Source organism: Cataglyphis hispanica, chromosome 5, assembly GCF_021464435.1.
Source record: "Cataglyphis hispanica isolate Lineage 1 chromosome 5, ULB_Chis1_1.0, whole genome shotgun sequence".
Classification (NCBI taxonomy): domain Eukaryota; kingdom Metazoa; phylum Arthropoda; class Insecta; order Hymenoptera; family Formicidae; genus Cataglyphis; species Cataglyphis hispanica.
The window spans coordinates 1,148,425-1,171,091 of record NC_065958.1 but is presented as its reverse complement, the minus strand read 5'-3'; the positions used below and the strand labels follow the sequence as shown (position 1 = coordinate 1,171,091).

The 22,667-nt window shown below is 41.5% G+C and overlaps 1 protein-coding gene across 4 annotated transcripts in view; it reads right to left on the bottom strand.

Annotated features, from left to right (window-relative positions):
• Positions 1-22,667, bottom strand: part of LOC126849752 (mucin-12-like) — a 296,359-nt gene that overhangs the window by 162,098 nt on the left and 111,594 nt on the right. The gene's annotated exons all lie outside the window — the stretch shown is intronic.

Genomic DNA, 22,667 nt, shown 5'->3' with positions numbered 1-22,667 from the left:
CCCTCCCCCTCGTCGGCGAAAGGCAGAAGGGGACGCTGGTAACGTTTAGTTCTGTCAAAGGACGTGATTCATAACCGCGCGGCGACATCAGCAATAGCCGGTAACACAGCGCGGCGGTCCAACGATAAATTACGTTTATAAATTAACGCGCGAAACTTTCGCAGTTGACTCGCGATAATCATTAATTTCACGTATTATCGTAAGTATGCAAGTCGCGATAGCGTGCGTCCCGTACAACGACGTAAACAACGTTTTACAAGCAGCTTCATTTACGGTCGCGAGCTAATTTGCATCTTCGAGTCACGTGCCAGTTTCGTTGGCACGTTATTTCGCATCCTCCGCTGACCCCTCTCGAGCCGCCGCCGCCCCCCCCCCGCCCCGTGCGCGGTTTATCATATCCTCGTGCGGGGGAAGTTTATTCCTTCGCTTCATTATTATATACTCGCGATTATACGCAATAAAATTGAAGCGGGTAATCTGCCCTTTTTCCTTACACATTACGCGGCTAATCCGAGCGAGCGGCGCGCTTCGTATCACGCTTAATCTCAATCTCATAATGCGCCCTGCCACTTCGGTGTACCGCGTATTCGCTGCGTATTACCGTGTCCCGGTGCCTCGTAACTCAGCCTCCGCGATCCCCGGGCTTTGAGAGAGGGACGTACACAAGCGCGCGCGGGGCACGGTTATAACATTTACTTACTGCCGTTTAACCACTTATCACGTCGGATCTTGGAACCCGCGGCTTCTGCATCGCGCGCCCAGAGGCAGATTTCGTGGAAGTACATGAGGGACGGCGTCGAGGAAGCGCAGTACAGATCTACGAGAGAGCAGGAGTGAGAGAGAGAGAGAGACAGTGGGAAAGACGAGCGAGGAGGGGAGTGAGGGGAGGTGAAGGGGGTCGATGAGGGGGATGAGGGAGGGGCGATACTAACGCGCATATCCATTACGGTAAGCGCGTGGAAACGTTTACGTGAACGTGTATAAGCGCGCGGTATCCGTCGTTATCCATCCTACATCTTGCCGCACCCCTCCCCCTCCTCTCACCACCCCTCTTCCCCCACGTCGCGCCTGATCGCGATTACGCTCGCATGCTTCAAGGACATATCTGCCGGATATCAACTCGACTACTCGAGTCCTAAACCCCGCTTACACATCCGAAACCCCGCGCCGTCGATATCCGGCCGTCTTTCAACCCCCTCCCCCCTCCACCCCTCCCGCCACCTCCTTCACCCGGCCAGCAATCTTGCCTTTGCAGCCGCCGAGGATATTTGCCGATTCCAATTGATTTCGTGATTGAGCCTAAGTGCTCGGATAGTTGCTCGATGGCCGCCGCTGCTGAGTTAGACGGACGGCTAGATACGCGATTCCTAAATACAGACGCTCAGACGCGCATTCATGATTCCGAGCGACAAGAGGGAATAATAATCATTGCTCAGCGCGTGATACAAAGATGAGGTAGACGGTGAAGAGAGAAATGCGCCGCGCTCTCTGATGAGTGAACTGTAAATTCCATTAACGTACGCAACGATGAAATAATTCGCGCGCTCGTAACGCAACGCTGAAGTAGAGGCATTTGCCGGGTGTTGAAGCAATATTACGAAACTTTTAATTGATCTGCACATAAGAGTTGCAATTAAGTTAACGATCGTCTATCATCTAATATAATTGAGGGGGGTGCAAAAAAACGTATGTAAGAAATAATTAACGTGTTACACGTTTCTATTATTCTTACTGTAATTATAAGTTTTAAATGCATATGTTAGATTATCTTGGTAATATATAAAACTCCTAGTTCTACTTGAATATAATATTTACATCGATTACTCAAAAACACACTAGAAAACTTCTGTCACTCTCTCGCATTTTAACAATGAAAATACACATAAAAGTGTGATTAATGGATAATAAAATCGTTGCCTCTCTAGATCATTATAAATTTTAATAGACAAATAAGATGTGCGGATAGGAAAAGGTTGCAGGTTAGGTAAACATGCCAAAGGGCCTTTCTGGCTGGCTCTGATGTGGTCTGCAGTCTCGGCTTAATAACCCTCGACCTCGTCAAACAAGCGCTTCTAACCGGCCTGTTCGCCTCTGGCATTGAGAATTCTCAGCGAAAACGCGAGAATGACGTGAAGAGAGAATATATTGCAAGTATCTTGTACGCAAAAATACCCAACATAGTCGCGCACTGTTCAATTCAGTCACACTAAAGAGATTTTCATGAAAATTTGCATTGAGGAAAAACTGGAGCAAGCCTTATTTAATATGCAATGAACGCAAAAAAATCCCTTGAAAAATCCAGATTTGAAAACACTGTATTTCCCGTTCATTATAACAACTGGATATCCTGAATTTTGTAGATCCTGCATTTCATAAACCAAAATATCTGACTTTAGTTTCCACGTGTACCTATATTCATGCGTCATAGATTACGTATTTTTAATTAGATCCATTAAAGATTTTTCTGCTCAATATTAAGAATAGAATTTTCGTGGCTCGTGGATAATACGTTGAGAGAAACGGAATTCATACGTGTTGTAAAGTACTTTGATATCAAGAAAAAAATTGGCGGAAAGTCACGAGGAACGAAGTAGCAGATTATATCGTTGCGCCGCGCTCGTGTGTACGAACGATGCAAGAGGAACCATGAAGAGGGGAAGCGCGGCGAGTGGCTCATCGACTGGTACAGACTAGTACCGATATTACCCTGCACCCTGCACGGCAAGGAAGCAGGGAAGTGAGAAAGAGAGACGAAGAGAAAGAGAGAGAGAGAGAGAGAGAGTGAGAGAGATAGGAGTATGTAAGCTCGTAGGTATCCACTTCCCTTCTCCGCGATCAATTAATTCCGGACACTAATGCTTTTCTAAAGACACACACCCAACCAGCTCACCACTCGGCCGATAAGCAACTATTCCGAGAGAGCTGTCGGTCGGAACCATCGAATTGCACGTCACGCGATTCCTTCGCGATCGCAATGCACTTTCCTCTGTCGACTTGACTGGCAACCGTTGCGGTAAAAAGAATTTGGGAGATAAATTTTCGTAATATACTTTCTTCAAATTATATATTAAAATATCCCGCAATTTTACGTTTCAAATTAGATTGACTAATTTCTAATAATTCGCAGAAGTATGTAAACTCTCTTAAGAATCGTCGCGTACATACATTTTGAAAGCGCCAAAGCATATTCGGAATCGGAATCTGAATCCTCTGCATATGCATCCGTTAAATTATCCAATCCTCAAAGTTACAAAGTTCATGTGCGCGATAAATTTTCGTTGTATTTGGTTTCATCCCTTGGTCGGAAAATCGACGAAGGCTACCCCCCGGTAATAGGCATCTATCTGCACGTTACTTCACATCTACGACTACGAGGCTGGCTTTCTCCCCCGAGTATTCTAATTGTGAGAGACAGTCCCGGGAAAATACTCGGCGGAAGTTTCCTGCAGCCTCGCTCCTCGAGCATATCGCCGGTATTTCAATGTGCCACCAACACCAGCAGAGTCCCGGCCGCGCCAACTCTTACCTTTCGGTAACACCTACGCCATTTCCCACCTTCCGGCACCATCCAACGGCGCCTCCCCCCGGACTTCATTCCAAAAGCAAAATTAAGTACCTACGAGAGATGGTAAATACAGTCACCGGCGTATTTCTCGAGGTAGGTAGGTAAACTCGAGATTGGTGGCGTCTCACTTCGATGGGGAGGGCACCAGATGCGTGTCTCACGAAATGCTCTTCTTGTTAAGCTTAGATGTGATAGAGAATTGGCGAATTTTAATAGTTACATCAAGATCGATATAACATGTGTTAAAAATAAAATCATGCAATTAATTATAAAAATATCCTAATAAGAAAAGAGTCATAAGAGAACAGTCATAATAAAATCTTATTAATTTATCCATAAACATATAAGAAAATATAAAGAATAATTTTACAAGTTTGAAAAAAAAATTTTTTTCTTCTTTTCATTAATGTTTGAAAATATCCTTGAAAATATCCTCTGTCATTTAGTCAAATATTCTTGTTAGCTGCTCTGACCTGAGATTATTTTGTCTATCGATTTTAATATCACACTTGCAATAAGTCATTACATAAATTATAAGAGTTGCAGAATTTTTGGATGCACGCGTGTCAACCATTACAGTATAGCGATCTTTGAAAATGAGAAGAAGCGTCAACGGGGCTTTTGAGAAGTTCTCAAGAGTGACGTTGATCCCTCTCCCGTTACCCGTTGCGACTGTCACTCACAATTAGCCGTCCCGAAGGATCTGCCAGCTAGGAAGAGAAGGAGCCCTGGGAAAATAGGAGGAGAACAAAATAAAGGACGGGAGAAGAGGTAAGATAGCAAGAGCGGAGGGAGAGAAGGCGACTACCGCTTGACGGCGCATCTTACATGACAGTCTTTGTATTAACTATCAGGTAACTTCTTCCTGTCAACCCTTTTGCGCCCTCATCTCGTTGTTCCTATGCCGAGAGCCTCTTTACTCCCCGGCCATTCAGTACCGGATAAGGAAAGAGAATAAGAAAGAGAGATGATACGAAGAGAATAAGGAGGTGAAGAAAGAAGAGAGACGAAGAAAGATAGAAGCGAATTAGCACTGCCAAGGTAAGTGCTAATCCTGTAAGATGCCTCCGAATGAAGCGCACAAGAATACGGTAGCGCTTGTATCACAGCAAAGTTTCTAGCCGTTATTTGAGTGATCGTAACTAAAGTATTTACGAGAATATCGAAGTCGTTGGAATTTTATAAAAATCAAGTTGCTGAATAGAAATTCAACACGAGTAAATTATTCCCATCCCTAAAAAAACATATTCTTTTAGTCATAATGTAGTCGGGAAAAAGCATCGATCCTTAATTCTTGTATAGCCGCGACACGAAATTATAAACTTGTGTCACATTGTGCTCACGCTTACACGCTTCGCGACACGTTCGGCACTCGTAGACACTATCTGAGGAGAGCGTGAACGCGGCCCCGACGAAGGTGCTACGCCGTAGGCAGGGATAGCTCATTAATATTTAGACGTATTTTGAGCGGCGAGTCACTACCACATCGCCAACGCCAGCCGCCGTCGTCGCCTTTATACATAATTATTCGCACGAGATTGGCGAGCGCTGGGCGAGGCCTCGTTGCCTTGACACTCACCGTTGGAAAATTTCCAGTCGCTTTCTGAATTAATTATTGCGCATAAAATATGATAAAAAATTTGATCCATAGAATATAATTTTAAATTTTTTATCGATGTCAAATTATTTCTATATTTACACATTTTCCGAAAAATATGATTCATGAATATTGATATAACTTTCTTCTAAAGAAAACCAATATACCCAAAAAAAAAAAAGAAAAATTATGTTCGTCTCGATATTATCTTTAGATTCAAATGAAAGATATGAATAGAGATTGACGAAAATAGTTTCAAAGACGTCCTGAAGATCCAAGACGTAATTTCTAATGATCAAGACGTATTCACTTGTCATTAATTAAGCTTCACCTATACAGCGCGGCTACAAATGAGAGAACATTCCAATAAATGAGAAAGTAGTTTCCGGAAGAAATACTGCCATTTTTGCCACGAGCGCCGTAAAATTCTCCCGAATATCGTACTTATATTGCGACTCTCATTCTCTACGAATAAATATTGATTTTATTTCTATCACTAGACCTTCCGCAGAAATATCGCTATAGACTGACCTGATAATTCCTTTAAAATGATTTCTAGCCGCTTGCCTCGGATTATCAATAATAATCTGCAATTTATATCTGCTTAAGAACTAACAATGTGTTGCGATAGATCGCGTACTATCTTTGTGCGTAAAATTCATAAATATTTCTAAATATAATATCGTTTTGTTATTAATAATTTTTCAAGATTCAACCCAAATAAGCAACGTTTATTGTCCAATTTTATAAAAAATAAAATTGAAACACGAACGCGTCGATTTAAATAAAGAGAAAGAAAGGTAGCAATGGGACGAACGGTGGGAGAGGTCTCCTTCGCCAGACTCCTAATCGATTGCCGCGAGTTTTAAACTTTACGCCGTCTCGTCCCCTCCGTCCTCTCTCTTCCGTTCATCTCGCGAAGCCGCCGACGACGGCAGGTCGAAGTGAAGAGAAGCGACGGAAAACGCGAAAGGACGGCAAGCCAGAAGACAGAGAAGCAGAAGACGAGAGAAAGAGAGAGAAAGGAACAGAAACAGAAAGAGAGAGAAAGATGGCAAAGTCTGTAAATTTTCTTACATTTTATGAGCCATCAGAATTTCATAACCTCGAGCCAGTCCGCGTGGTACTTTGCACAAGAAAAGTTTCCGCTCGCTCCTTCTCTTCCCTCTTTCTCGCCCCCATAGCTTTCTCGCGGCACTTTCGAGAAAGGCCAAAGATGGCTCGGGGATGAAAGAGGAGGGAGAGCCCAGTATGTGTGCAACGGATCATTGCAAGGTAACGCTAAGACGACGCTGGCTCTCTTCTGATTCTCCAATCCGCTTTGCGTACATTAGACCCGCGGGAGATTGAGCGAAGATGCCTTAGATCATAATATCGTTTAAAATGATGGGTAGTAAGAAGCTCATTCTAGATCACCCGCGATTTTCTGCCGCCTCGTTGTTTTCCATCACAGTATATAAAACTCTTCTCATCATTAATATAATATTTTAAGAAACATTTTTTTCTTGTAACTGTAAAAACTAAAGCTTATGCTGAAAAAAAATATTTCTTACGCTGTTGAGGATTGTTTAAAGATCGCACGCGTCAATTTTTTTTTAAACCCCAGCAAAGTCCGTTTGAAGAATCGAACCAATGATCGTGATTCAATTTATCCCATCATACGGAATGTGTATGTATGTATGTGTGTGTGTGTGTGTGTATGTACGGTTCTATTTGGTCGAGGCTACGGACTGTTATTCTTGCCGGCTGCCCAAACAGCGTAATCCCTTCGCGTTCCCGATTAACCAAATACCTGGTATACGAGCGAAAGCTCGTGGAAATGCCGCGTTGACGTGCTTGCGTGCTTCGCGGTCGCACCTTCGCGTGACTTTGCGCTTAAATGGCTTGACGTGCTTGACGCGAGCCTGCCGATCGCCGACTCCTTGATTCGCGACTCGTTCCCAGAGAATACATCCTACAAATCTCACACATAAGGCTGTCTTTCTTCCTCACATTACTGTTTAAGATACTGAAGAAAAACTAATAAATAAGCTCGCTGTATTAAAAAAATATATATAGAAATAATATTGGTACAATAAAAGACAAATTGTTCTAATAATTTTTTTAACATTTTTTGGATCTAGGATAATGATAGGTAAATTGACAAAATTGAAAACTACTTAATCTCATATGCAATCCCTATACTTTCTCTATATAAGAACTCTTTATTCACAAGTACGAGAAATTTGTAAATTTGACGACGTAAATAAGGTCAGATATTATCGGCAAGATATTATCGAAGTGTATTTTGAGCACAAAAATGGCATTTATTTGCTGAGAAAAATCGACGAACGCAGTCATCGTAGTTAGACTCTCTATACGGATCTCGATTTTTTTTTCTCTCGAAAATTACTTTGCGAAGCATGTTGCAAGTGGGCGGTTCTCGCTGGCGTAGAAACGGTGAGAATAGAATAAAGGTTGTCCTTGCGAGAGGCGACGAAAGGAGAAATAGAGAGCGAAAGAGAGAGAGAGAGAGAGAGAGAGAGAGAGAGAGAGAGAGAGAGAGAGACGGAGACGGAGTGGCGAGTAGAAAAGCCCAGAGTCGTGTCGGCCATGTTGTCAGCAAAGTTTCGTCCTCCCTCTTAAATATAAATGTATACGTGCGAGCCGGCACGATAAAGCGTCTTCTCTGGTAAGTTCTGCGTAGCTATAGTCTACATTGTCTCGTGAAAATCTACACACACGCCTGTCTGTCGTGATCCATAAAGAGCCATTAAGAACCGACACTACAACCCTGCATAAAGGGACGTGCGAATCTTGAACATTTTCACCAATATAATCCACGTGATTCGAATGATTATTTTTTTAAATGTGCACATGTACATGATTTTTCCCCGATTTTATTACAATTTATAACAATTATATAAAAATATTTAATATTTTGCAGATATCTCTTAACACATCTTCCTTGTTTATTCACCGTATTCCCTTTATTAAGAATCAGAAGTATTATTTATTTCTTCTGTGAACGCACAACGATTTTATTATACGACTTTAAAATACATGACGTCTAAAATGTTAAAAAGTTTACGACTAAGCATGGATTCACATATTTTTATGCAATCTGACATTAGTAAGGACATTCTCTTCATCTCGTATATTTCATCGTACGGAGATATGACAAACGGTATGTGTATCTAACGAGATCTTCGGCTCCCTTTATTACGAGATAGCTTGGACCAATCGGTACCGAGGACACGCGCCGCGAAATAATTGCAGTCATTCCGAACCATTCGCTATATTGGCCGAGATAATCTCATCGCCCTATTTCCACGTTCTATCCATTTTGTCTTCCTACGTGATACGTAACTAACTTTGACAAGAATATTGTGTCCATGCGAAAGCGCGACTGGATGTTATCGCGAATGCATATGCACGTATTATCACCATTTATTTCACACATCGCATACTTTTACGATATATGTAATTAATAAAAATAACATAAAATTCTCCTACAAGTCATATAATTTTACTCTTATAAAAATATTATTCAAACTATTTTTTTGAAAATTTATATAAATAAGAAAACAATATCAATTCATACGCATTATTTTTTACTTTTATTGCTTTAAAGCTTATTGCTTAGTTTAAATTACTTAAATAGTTTTATTATTTTTTATTGTTAAATTCTGGTCATTAATTATTATGCATATATAATCCTTTTTTTTAAATAAAATCTTTATTTTATAAAAAAATGACAATAACGATGCACTTCATATAAAATAAGACCCCACGCGTTGTGTTTAATTAATATCCACCTAATTTTTGCAAAGTATCACTGAATACTTCTTGATGTTCGGAAATAAACAAACGCTGATGCAAGGTACAATTTATTTAATTTGGGAAACTATTGACGAGACATAAATGGGCGATCCGAGATCTCATGGTATTGCTTATACGGGAGTTGAACGGCGATATTTCAGCGAAACAAATCGAACGCAATGGTTCAGAAAGGATCGAATCACTCGCGTTTCGGTCGAGCAATCCGTGCACACGCAGTTCCTACTTCCCTTCTCCTTTTATGGCCCTACTCGATTACTCTCTTTCTACCAGCAGACAGGTGTTTATCCGACCGTACGCGCAAACACTATTACCACCCTTCGCAGCCGAGCACCTTCATGTCAGATTGATTCCGCGTAGTGAAAAAAAAAAATATTTCATATCAAATCGAAGCTCCAGATCAAAATCCGATGTCTTTACTATCCTAACCCCACCCCTACCATTTATATTTTTTTTTCTACATTAAAAATAATGCACTAATGACGTTCAAATTTAATTTAAATGTCAAATATTTTTATCTTGTAATAATATATTTATAATATATGTGTTTTGGATTATCATGAGTATCAGTAATTGCGTAAAAAACCAAATAATTATAAAACTTGATGTATATGAACAAGTAAAATTACTCTTAAGTATTGTTTCTTCTAAATTTCAGCCGTCTTAAGTACATTTTAATTGTTGGATAGAACAAGAAATTTAATGTTAAAAATTAATTGCTTAAATATATAAATATTTTCTATTTTAACATCACATGAAATAATTTTTTGTCCAAACGTTTCACGACGAACATTCACGAGAATTTTTAAAGTTTCTTAATTTGAACTAAAACTTCAATATGAGGTAAAAGAGGGTTAAATCTGCAATATATGAATTGTTAAAGAAAAGCAACAGCGATTAGAATACTAGGTGACGATTTGAGGAAAGTCAAGTAACCGATAAGTGTACTTACTGCGACGATTTCGAGGGGGTAGCAGTTATCAGTTTTCTTCCGAAACGGAGGCGCTTAATCACAGCGCTTCGGCGATCGCGGCCTGATGAGAGGGTGAGCGAGCGCAGCCGTTCCCAGCCGCGGCGGGCATTGCGTGAGTGCGTGAATTCGTGCGTGCGTGGCGTGCGTAAAGGGCGTTTAGGGTCGCGTACGCGCGGAAATCGTCGGAGATCCTCTCGGCCGTGGATATCCTCGCCGTCGGTGGTACGTAACGATCCCCGCTCATGCCGTGAGAATCTCTCGCGGGCACTTGTCTTGGGCAGCCGCCAGGAGGAGCCGCGGGGGTTCCGGAGGAGGCTAGGGTTACGTGGGAGGAGGTGAAGGTGGAGTAGGAGCCGCGAGGGGGTTGAATAGGGGATTGTGGTGGTCCTGCTCGGAGGTAGCGCTGGTTCCGGCGCATTCCGAGGACCAGGAGGGCCGCGGAGGGTCGCAGGAGGTAACGCGCGGGAAAGGGTGGAAGTGTTCCGCCCCACCCGTACTCGGCTCTGATTGGACTATCCCCGCTTAGTCACCCCCGGCCATCCCTCTCGTCCTCTTCTACCTCCTCCTCCTCCTCCTCCTCCTCCTCCTCGTTTTCCTCCTCGTCCTTCTTCTTCGTCATCATCCTCCTCGTCGTTGTCGTCGTCCTCCTCCTGTTCCTCCTCCACCTCTTGCTTCTCACGCTCCTTCTCCTGCTCCATCGTCCTCCTTCTCCCTCATCTTCCTCCGCCCGACACCCTCACGGGCTACCTTCTCTTCCGCCTTCTCCGCCACGCCGCTTCTTCTTCTTCTCGTTCGCGCTCACCTCACCTCTGGTCCGTCGCCGCGCGTAAGAACGCCCGCCTCTTTTTCGATGCACCGGAAAACAGGTGCGGAAGCTCGACGTGGGGATTCCGAGATTCCTACTGGCTCCGGGAGCCGTCGGTGACTCTGATCTCTAGACTTTATTCCCAGGCTCACTAGTCCCACCCGTTCCTCCAACCCCTTTTTCCATACATAGAGAAATTCTCTCCTTTTCTCTCCCCTCCCCCCCCCTTCCCTCCTCCCTTTTCCTCGGCCACGTTGAATTTTGAAAATTCTGCAAGAGTCTTCCCATGCCGGGATCCATGCTCGATGTGGCATTTGGTAGCTGCTTTTGGTTCCCTCTTTCGAACATGCAACGGCTTTAATAACGTAGATCCCGCAGAATGGCCGATTTTTGTGAGATGTCATTGAACCTTCTCTATTTTCTCTACACTCGCGGGATTGACAGGGCGAAGAGAGAAACGAGAATAGATAACGAGCGCCATCAAATGGAAGAATCTACTTTTCCTCACATACAAGTGCAGAAGCAATTTAATAGAGGAGAGCTATACTTGTAAATATAATGAAATTTATTTTGATAAAATGAAATGTGTATCGTGATACTTTGGCGATAAAACTTAATTTCCATAAAGTTCCTAAAGCTGAGCAACTCAAAACGAGCTTCATTAAATATTTGCTATCTCAAAGTGCATTCACCTTTTATTATTCTTGCAGAAATTAATTGAAAACTTAAATCAAATAATTCTCTCATAAATGTAAATCGATGACCAATATATATTTTCAGTAAATTGTAGCTATGTTTTATCGATAATAAAGGAAAGAAAAAAAAAAAAAAAAAAGATAGAAAAAGGGCTACATATTTTACAAGTAAAAATGCAATATATTTTTCATAGTCGAGAATCAGTAAAAATTTTTTTTTTTAACACTAGAATAATATCTAGAAAATTACACACATTTGTAATCCTGTATCAAAATTTTGAATCGTTTCTGATCATGCTTTTAATGATTTCAAAACAGATTTTATCAATGTGTCATCCGACTATCACCCTTCTACCTTTGTACAATCGATTGCAATTGGATGCAGCCAAACAAACTCGAGGTGGAATGGACTCTCTTGCAAACACATGCAAGTACCGATGGCATGTTTGTTCAATAAATGAAACCGCACTCTTGCAACGATTATCATAAAGATTTAACGAACGTTGAGAAGGGAAAATGAAAGACAAGGGTGCAGGGCAAGAATGCCCTAAGGCGACGGCATTTCGATAATTGGAAACCAATGAGCCGACGGTAGGAAGATTTTCGAGGTAAAAATCAACCCTTCTACCCTTCGTTCGGGCCTTAATGAAGCGAGCCTTCGGCGTTGCCTGCCGACGTGCATGCCTCCGCGTCGTATTAATTGCCTGCGCCCTCCGCATCTCGCGTCCCTCATCGCCACCGTCGTCCCTCCGCCGCCCCCTTTCCCTCCCCCACCCCTCCTCCGGACCCCATCTAACCCTTTCCATCGTCTTCTTGCACCGTCTCGCAGTTACCCGCGATAGCGCATTCTTCGACAAATTGGATCACGCTAGCGTGCGAGCACCCGCTACGCTTATATCGCCGAGGACTCGCTAGGATAACTGAAAATTGTCGAAGAAACTGAGCTACAAATCGCTCGAAAACATATAATCATTGAATCGATTAAACCGATATTTTCATCATCTTCGAATGGTAATTTGAAAATTTCTAGCTGCACGGAATTCATACAATAAAACTTAAAAAGTCGAAGCGATGTTAACCTTCTTGTATAAAACCTTGAGAAACTTATTGAATCTGTCATGCTACCAGTTTTCACGGCATAATGCCAAAATCGAGCTGCAAAAATGTCTATATTATAATGGCAGAAGTTCAATTTTCATTTAAAAGAGCAGAAATGTAGACTGTTATTATTGCCATCATAAAAACTTCATTTGGAGCATCATAAATTTTACAGTATCATATGTAGATGCAAATTATTAACGCACATAAACATTAAAAGAGAAACGCATGTTCCTGACAAAATATAATATAAAACTTTTAATTTTAAAATATTTATAACACACACACGTGTGTGTGTGTGTGTAATAGCTGTTGCATGTTTATTATGTTCATTTATATTGATAACATAATACCAATAAGTTGATCAGTTACTCGTTGTAGATGCAATAACGCGATAAATATACTATAAAAAAAAATCGCTAATATAAATAATACGATCGATAGCCGATGATTGCGATTCGTACAAAAATGTGCACCGATTTGCATCTCGATGGAGCATTTCTCTCTTCAATTGTTTCGTCGCGAGTGATTGAACGTGTGACGTTTAAGCGCCCGACGGCACCGATTATCATTTCCATCGTGCATTTATCTCAACGATAAAAATCTACCGCGGTTTACTTTTTGTTAGTATGGCATCGCCGTGGCATAAATCGTTTAAAATTACCAATCGTCATCCTGCAATATTACGATCCAAAAGATTTATATTTTACGCGGTTTAATTGAGAACTAGTTGCAATGACGATCGTCATGAAAAGTAAATTGAGTAAAAAGTTAAAATAATTGACCGCGGGAAAATTACCTAAATATACGTATAATTAATTATTCATTAATTAAGCTATCGTCCGTTCAACGTGGTTCAACTTGCTGACGTTAAGCAATTAATCACGCCCGTGACACGTTGCTTATGATAAATGTCATACGCGCGAGCGTTGTAATGCACACGCCAACTTGCTTTACGTTACTTGATCATAAATGTAGTAGACAAGTGAAATATATAACGCGTTAATTGTCTCATTTAAATTGCTTCTTATTTTCTCCAACTAATTAAGATCAAGAAAGTGAATCGCTGATAATTTACTTCATAATTGTCAAATCGCTCAACCTGACATGTTTAATCGTCTTGCCGCTTAATATAAATCGTTATATATTAAAAGAGAAATCTCTGCTGAATCCTTTAGATCATCTTGAGATGTAGATTAATCAATATCTCGAAGCGTCTTCAATCGGCAAAAGCCGAATCTCTTTCCGTGTGGCTTTAAGGTTGTGCGAGGTTAAGGCAATTTTCGACGTAATTCCGTTTGGTGTGGGCTTCAAATCGATATAATCAGTGAACGCGGGGGTTGCTTTAACCACGGTGGCCGCGTCGGGGCTACGACTCTTCCGCCTAAATTCTACCCCTGCACCTAACTTTAGAATCTTCTTCTAACCGACCCTTATTATCAAAACGAGTACATTGTTTCGGTCTCGTGATACCCGACGGTTCATCCCTTGATCGAAAAACAGTTTGCAATGCGATGTGTCTAAAAATAATTTCTTTTTATATCCTTATTACTTGTAAGATTCAAACTTGTACGAAATGTCAAAATATAAATCGAAATAAAAAAAAAAAGTTTTGATAATAATAATTATATAAGCATAAGAAATTATTTACAAAATAAGAATTTGTATATAAAAAATTATGAATAAATATTTCGGGTATAAATTATTTTCAAATAGCGGATGCACACACTGAACGATTAGAAAAGAATATAAAAATGTGTAAGTCAGATAAAATATCCCGAATTAATTATTCCTTGCGTCTATGGCGTTCGCATCAGCCACTATTTTCACGATGCTTTTAATAAAATAACAATGTTCAAAAACTTCATCTGCCAAACCAAATGCCCCAATATTTAAATATTCCTACATGTATAAGTAATGCTAAATACCTATAAAATACCTACATGATGTACGATTTGTCGGTAGATTCCAATACTGCGTCTGAACAGGATCTCACGTTTGCTGCCTTCGCAAGTCCTTCGCGATCACCATGATCTCAACCTTTCCACACTCCCAGAGTTTACTCCCTGGATTAAGTCAGTAGAAACGACTGCCGCTACTATCGTCGAAATCGTTTGTTCAAGGAAGATTATCGCGGACACCTGGGCGGAAAAATAACGAAGCCGCGTGATCGACCGGTTTACCGGTTTGGAATACGATGAAGACGAGCGTCTCTAAACGCGAGATGTGGCACACCCCGAGACCTAGACACTACTGAACCAGCCCCATGGCAAACCTTGTTAACGGCAGTCGACAACCAAGTTTAAACTTCGGGTAACAATTCCCCTACCAACTCATTCTCTCTCTCTCTCTCTCTCTCTCTCCTCTCCTCTCGTGTTCTCTCCCCCTTCCCGTTTAGCGCTTGATCTCTCCCCCTTTGTCTCTTTCTCTCTCATTCATCGCGAAGATGACACTCTCTCTTTCAAAGAATTCTTCAAAACTAATTGAATCGTCAAAACTGATGACTTTCCCGAGATGAACTAAGTAACTGCTCGCTAATAAATGTTTCTCTTTGATACCGTAACGATAACTGTCTAACTAAAGAAGCAGCATGTTGCTTGATGCTCTTATAAATGCCGAGATGCTTGTCTCCGCTAGCATGCTGTACATCAGAAAGTTCTGTGTTAAATCTTAAAAATTTGAAACCATCTTGTAAGTTCATGAATAACAACAGTTGATTATTTTCAAATGGCTTGCTACAAATTAATTTTAAAGCGCATCTTTCTGCTGGTCTTTAAATCTTGTTAGAGAATCACATTTTTATGATTGAATATATTTATCTTGCAAAAAATTAATATAAATAATAAATGTTATAACTCACCGAAAACATTTCAAATTAACAATGGTTATTGAAAATTTTAATAAAATTGATATTTAAAATGTATAAAAATGTCAAACTATATCTTATCCCCTTGTTTTTAATATCTAAGGCAAAAAAAATCCTAATATTTTTTATGATAATTAACTGTAAGCTACACAGACATCTAAAATAGTGCAAAAATATTACAAAATTTTTACAACGATTTTGAAAGAAAGTGGTCACCAAGATATCCAGTATCAATCACTTCCGTAATAAAGGACGGAAGTTATTAGAGAGGAAAGGGTACTCTTCACTGATATAGATATCTAACAAGAATTTCTGCCACGATTGTCCGAAAAACAGCATTGATCTCGCTGCATCAGCAAACTCCGCATTCGCTGATATCTCGGCCTTTGTCGATTCCATCGAAAGACGACGCGGACAAGCCAACTGCCGTTAACCCCGAATCCCGGTGATCCTTCGCGGCCGAAATGGAGAGTGAGAGGGAGGGGGTCGAGAACATGGAGGGTACCAAGTTCACCGCAACCTTCCTTAAGCGGCGTGTCGGCGCGAAACTCGGTAGCCGCGTAACAAGAAAGAAGTAACTATCGTTGAAGCGGACTAGTTTGTTCAATGGCACGAAGACGCGAAGGGGGCACGTAAGGGGGGGGGGGACAAGGGGAAACATAGGAAGGTGGGCCGAAGTTCCTCGCAAGAACAAGAACAAAGTTCCCGACAGAGAGACCCCCCCCCTCCCCACCACCCTCCGCTCACTCCGATCTCTCATTCAACCCTCCTTGTGAGGTGTATACCCTCGCAGACGCGCGCACTTCGCGCACAACCGGTTCACCTTGGAAACTTTGACTAAAACCAAATTCCAAGTACACGCCCGCACAGCTCCTCGAGCCTACCCTTGTGAATTTGCCGCCGCGGCCGCGAAGTCACACCGTCCTCGTTTTCCAGACGCGTTTCGGCGAAGCAACGCGAATTAGGGTCCGTACGAATACGTATTCAATAATTGATAGAAGGAACCACGAAGGGATTGCCCGTGAGATTGCGTTATTATTGTACTGTAGTGAGTAGAGAAAGAAAATTATTTATAATATTATTCAGTGCCGCAAAAGAGATAGTATCGTGAATGGATTATCATCGAAGATATATATTAACGTGACAATCGTTATATCTTCATATTATGTTACAAATGTCGCATAGAAAAAGAAATAAAAAATAAGATTATTAGTCAAATTTTGAACTTTATACTAATATAAAAAAATATTTATGTTTAATAAGAATTTTAATTTGTTATATCTCCCTCTCCGTCGCCCATAAACACACATATATGCACGATTCATTATGTTATTATCAACTTGTCAAATATTTAGGAAAGTGCAAAAATCTCTTACGAATTTCGAATGAGACTTTTGCGGCGTTTCTTTGAAAATGTAAATGTAAACTCAAAGTTCTATCAAAACTCGCGAGAGATTCGAGATTGCGCCAAGTTGAAGAGAGATTTCCAGTGGTTTCTTAGTACTCACTCTGCGTTGATGAGCGGGAGATTTTCCACGTCAATCGATGATCGTGCAGATAGATCGGCAGCCTTCTGGGTTACCCGCGAAAGATTACTTCTCTCGTACAATTCTAGGGCACCGTTTGATCTCTTCTCCGTTTACCGCGATCCTGATGCCGGAAGACGCGTCGGAGGAAGCTCAAAAGAGGAGACGTAGACCCGTGATCGACGTTAGGCAGCCCTACGAGGCCCGTCCGAACCGTCCGCGCCGCGACGTCGACGAAGAGCGCCGATTTTCCACGAGCAACCCCGAGAGGTCGTACAACACCACCGTCAAGAGGAGGACAGCGGTGGAAGAGAAAGAGGAGGAGGAGGAGGAGGAGGAGGAGGAGAAAGCAGAAAGAGGGGTAGGTGGAAGGAGCCGGAGGAGGATTTCAAACTGGTATTGGTGAGGAGGAGACCGCCGACGTTGAACACCGATACGCGCTTGTGTGCGCGTTTGCGAGGAGTTAGATTAGAGAGGAGGAGAGAAGCGAGAGTGTGAGAAGAGAGAGAGAGAGAGAGAGAGAGAGACTGGGTTGGATGTGCGACGTTGGACGCGCATCAGTATTGGTGAGAGTAAAACTTTTCTCGCTTGTGTTCGTACGCACGCATCGACTCGTCTCTGAGGGAAAGAGAGAGTAAGAGAGAGAAAGAGAGAGAGAGAGAGAGATAGATAGATAGATGAGGAGAGAACGAGGAGAGACGAAGGGGTGAGGGACGGGGGGAGGGGGAGCGACCGAGAATGGAAGAGAGGAGAGAGAAAGAGAAGGGGCGGAGGAGCGAAGGGGGAGAAAGATAGGGCGTAGTACGATTTTGCTAGTACGAGGAGACGAGGTTCCAAGCAAAACGCGTGGTCCACCTCCGAGTTATTTCCTTTTCCATCCTCTTCCCCTTTCTCCGCGAACCTCCCATCCCCTTTCCTTCCTCTTCCCTACGCCCCCTCCGCGCTCTTGCCCCTGTCATCCCTCACCCAGGGACCACCGTCGCAGCTTGGACGGCACAAATTATTACCCGTCGCAGGTGCATTTTTTCCTATTCCCTCGCTCGCTCTGCGCGCCTTCCCGCGCTTCACTCCAAAACGTCCGTCGTGTGACAAGAAATTACGAGAACTCGGAAGCGCGACCCTTCGCCTCGCTCAATTACCGGCAACGAGGGTAAATCTCTCTGCTCGAGGTGCACGTAAACTGCAGCAGCCGGCGCGCCGTGATCTTAGGAGAAATCACGACGTACGCAGTCAAAATCGAGGCGATCTTTAGAGACAGCGATGATAACACACATAGCCGAAGAGAAAAAGAAAGGAGAGGAAAAAGTTTGGATAATAAAAAAAAAAAAACACCCAATTTATCGCGAAAGCTACCATGATCTTCGTACATACAAAACAATATATTCATAAAAAAGCGTAAAATTATATATGATTAATACGCGCTTGAATGCTTATCGGAAATATTGCATTCTCCGATCGGCCGTTAACTGCCGCTTCTCGCGTAACCTCGTTTTTTCCCCAGCAAATTGATTTCCCGAATAAGCAGAATATACACACGCTATGTTAGCGTGCGAGCTTCCAAGTCAGCTGTCTCGGAGTTATCCTGTCAACTATAAAATATCACGTAGCTGATCTCATATTTCGTCGTTAGTCATAGATAATTATTTACACATATTATAGATATCGCCGTCTGTATTGATTTCACGCACTAATGTTGCTCCGGAATGTCTCGCGAACAAAGCTTTGCAATCAGGAAACATATGAGACTTTAAAGAGAGAAGAGTAAAGGGCATCTCAATCATAAATCTGACATATATCAGACTTGTCAGACTCAATCTCTCCCGAGATCACTTCGCAGCAAAGAAATATTCCTCAAACAGCGCGCGACGGAATGTTCAACTGTAAAAGTGAACGTGTTCTCCAACGGTGTCATTGAAATCGCTGCGACCGAATCGCGGCTTGCGCCGATCAGAGGTAGAGAGGGTCGACGGCTCTTTGGATCTCACGCGTAAAAACCGAAGATACGATCGTGAATGACGGGCTCGTTCGCAGCCGACGAGTAGACGGCGGGCTACCGAACGTCGAGTTTAATGCAGATTAAGGAGCGCGGGGGTGGAAGGAGGGGAGGAGGAGGACTAGAGGGTCCTTTGTAGAACGCGTTTCGTTCGGTATTAGCTGGAAGTAGCTCGTAGAACCGTGGTATTACCTGGAATTACGTCTCAATCTACCGTGGCCGTCGACTAAACTAATATTAAAACTTTTAACGTAGTTAGAGCGCGGCCCGTGGTTGCTTTACCGTCCGTGAAGCTTCATGCTCTCTCTCTCTCTCTCTCTCTCTTTCCCTCTCATCTACCTCTCCCTCATCTTTTAACCTATCTCTCTTTCTCTCGCGCAGACATACCGTCCTCCTCTCGCCCCGTACACGCGTGCGCGTGTGTGTATGTGCGTGAGTTGCATTGACCGCTACTGAACTTTGATGTGTTTCCTGCACAAAATTCACCTCCGAAGTCATAAATTAGCTACTGGAGACCGATGCGTTTCTCTTTGGCCGGCACCCTCGAACCAGCACCAATACCACGAACCGGCACTTCAACGAACTCAAAAGCATCAAAAGCAAACGTCGGACAAACCTCGCCCGATTTGCCGATGACAGCAGTTATGGAAGTATGTAATATTACAAATATTCCATCCAGATTGTCACCTAATTCTTTTAACATATCTCGTCCGTCCACATGAAAGTGAAATGCGTTTTTTTCCCTTATTTTCGTTTTGCTCGTCTGTTCGTGGCCATTAAAGCAATATTTCCTGCAAGTGCCATATAACTGTGTGATCATATACAGGATTGTACAAAAAGTTGTATAATCTATAAAATTGTAATGTATTTAATCGCAATTTTTATTTTTTTATCTATTTTATTTATCTCTCGCTACATGCGACATCTTAATCGGAAACATAATTCACGATAAAAAATATGATTGCTGTAGCAGGTGCCAAAAAAAAAAAGACAACTCCAAATATGTATTAAGCTAAATTTTATCTAAAATCATCCTGTTTAACTGTTTTATCGTGTCAATTATTTTCGACGCGTTTCCAAAGTTGCTTCCGTTGGTCACTTTCACTTTGCTGATCGTGGCCTATCTTTAAAGCGCGTCGGATGTCTCCGTTCTCACCGGGACAGGAACTTTTTATTCCGACGCTTAAGAAACGGCCGAGTCTTGCCAGATCGGAGTTACTCCATTTAGAATCTATTAAGTGAATTAAGTTCCACCAATGAAGTAGTTCTTCTCGCTTCGCCTCTCTATCTTTCTTTCCGCCAACCGTCGGCAACTTTTACTCCTTCCAGCTTCCTTCCAAAGTTGTCCGAGGACGGAGCGTCGGCCAGATGCGAAAGGACGGGGGAGGGAGGCAAAAATCGAAAATTTACTTTCAAATTCACAGCGAATAATGCGAGAAGAGGCGCGAGAGCGACTAAAGGAAAACACGGCAATAAAATCGAGCACGTTGTACAAGCGAAACCTAAAACTGTCTTGTAATCCGGAAATAATGTATCGGTGCCTTGCAACTGAAACAATTAAGCGCCGTTTCACAATGCAAAGATAGAAACGTGCGTCCTGTATACGAACATATGACACTTCCTACCTTTTACATTCGAGTCGTAAGAGAATGTAGGTCGTTCTAGTTCCAAGGCATATATGCATTTATATTTTTTGTCTTACTAGACATACAAAAGTATTAGAACTATGCGCAATTATATTTGTCGATATTTCTCACATTTTTGCATGCGCAAAATTAATATGCACTGATACCAAAAACTATCGTTTATCAAATATATATAAATTATCCATAATGTTAAAAAAAAAGGGGGATAAAAATATTTCAAGAGGATTTAGTATGCCCAAAAGCAAGTCAAAAAATCATAAATTATAAAAATGAAAATGTAAAACAAAAAATGAAAATTATAAAAATAATAAAAAATAACAAAAACAAAAGATAAACGTATTTCAAAAACGGCTCATTTGTGGACTCATGTTTATTAAAACTTTTCGATCTGTTTTTGGGCATACTAAATCCCCTTAAAATATTTTACCCTTTTTTTTTCAATACTCTGTATATTGGTATAATCATGTAATTAAAGAAAAATATTCAAACGCTACCAAGAGATAACTCAATAACAGCCCTAAATTGTAATTTGCAATATTATCACATACACATACAATAAACAAGATAAATAAATGATTTTGTCTCGTCATATTTCCCTTTCATTTATTCATAATGTAAATCTGAAACTTTGTAATTAGCGTGAAAATTGTCGTACACGATCGTTTATTAATGCACGTGTATTATACACATGCTTCATATTATGATACTCAAAATTTCGCATTAATATCTAAAGCACGGCTTATCAAATTTGGGAAGACTCAAAGAATAAAAAATAATTACGTTATTCGATAAATTGCTTAGTTCGCCTCACAATCTCTTACGTCATTTCTCACTTCGATCATTCCCGCGTGACGCCCACGCGGCTTTTATTTCATTGCAATAAATTTTCATAAATCATTCACCAAGCAAGCGTGATGATAATGTTGACGGGAATTGTATCCAATGCGGTGCTTTGATGTCTTGATGAACAATTGCGATATTTACTTTGACTCTGCGTGATCGAAGTTTCCTAAATGATTTAACTTACAACCGGCTATCTCATTAACAAGCATGTTTACGACCATCCTGGTATTGTCACTTAACAGTGTTTACCAATACTTTTCAAACTATATTAACTAGCAAAGCGAAAGTAAAAGTAAATGCAATAACTCTCTCGATGATTAATCCTTAAGATGTATATAAATTAAGCAATTGAATAAATTTTAGGGAGCTAGTATTATAAGAATTTAAAAGGCAGATTTGAAAGTAATATTCAATCGTTAATAACAATAAATAATAAATAATTTTCTAATAATTTTATATAAATCAATTATTAATAAAATAATGTATTTTTATTTTTAACAATTATTATTAAATATAGTGCTTTATAATGAATCACGATATATATATATATATATATATATATATATATATATATATATATATATCTATAATTTTAATTGATTTTTATAATCTTATAAAGGCAATTACAATATTAAAAAATAAAGCTCGATACATTCGACAGGATGCAATATAAAGAGATGCGCGCAATTTTTACACCGCTATATCAATAATACCTAAAATGTATTTGAAACGTGATACAGCGACTATCGCGTATGAAACATCCTCGCGTTCGCAAGCCTCGAAGAGGAGTGTTGGAACGTCCTGCCCCGGCGACGTTTTCATCCCTCCCCGCGCTCGCGTCCTACCCTCGAAATTCTAGAGAGCTCTCCCCGTCTCTCTTTCACATGCTGCGGCCTCTTTATCGTTCCTCCTCTTGCCGGAAACGTCCACGCGCAAGCGTGGCCCCACTCGCGCTGAAAGCTCGTCGGCGAGACACACGTCGGGAAAAGCTCCGCGTTCCACGCCTCCCACGATAGGCTTACTTTCGCGTTACTTTTTGCCGACGAGAAGGACGACGTCTCGTAGGTGGTCGTGGGCTCCATACATGGCCCCGCGCCCAGCTAGGAAAAAGCTCTCTTCCCCATCATCGTCCCCGTCGCCCACGTCGTCCAGGAAAGAGCTTCCCTACAAGCCGCGCTGCTTGCTTTCTCTTTTTGCTCTTCATCTCCGTTTCGCGCGACCGCCGTCCTTTCTTCAGGGCA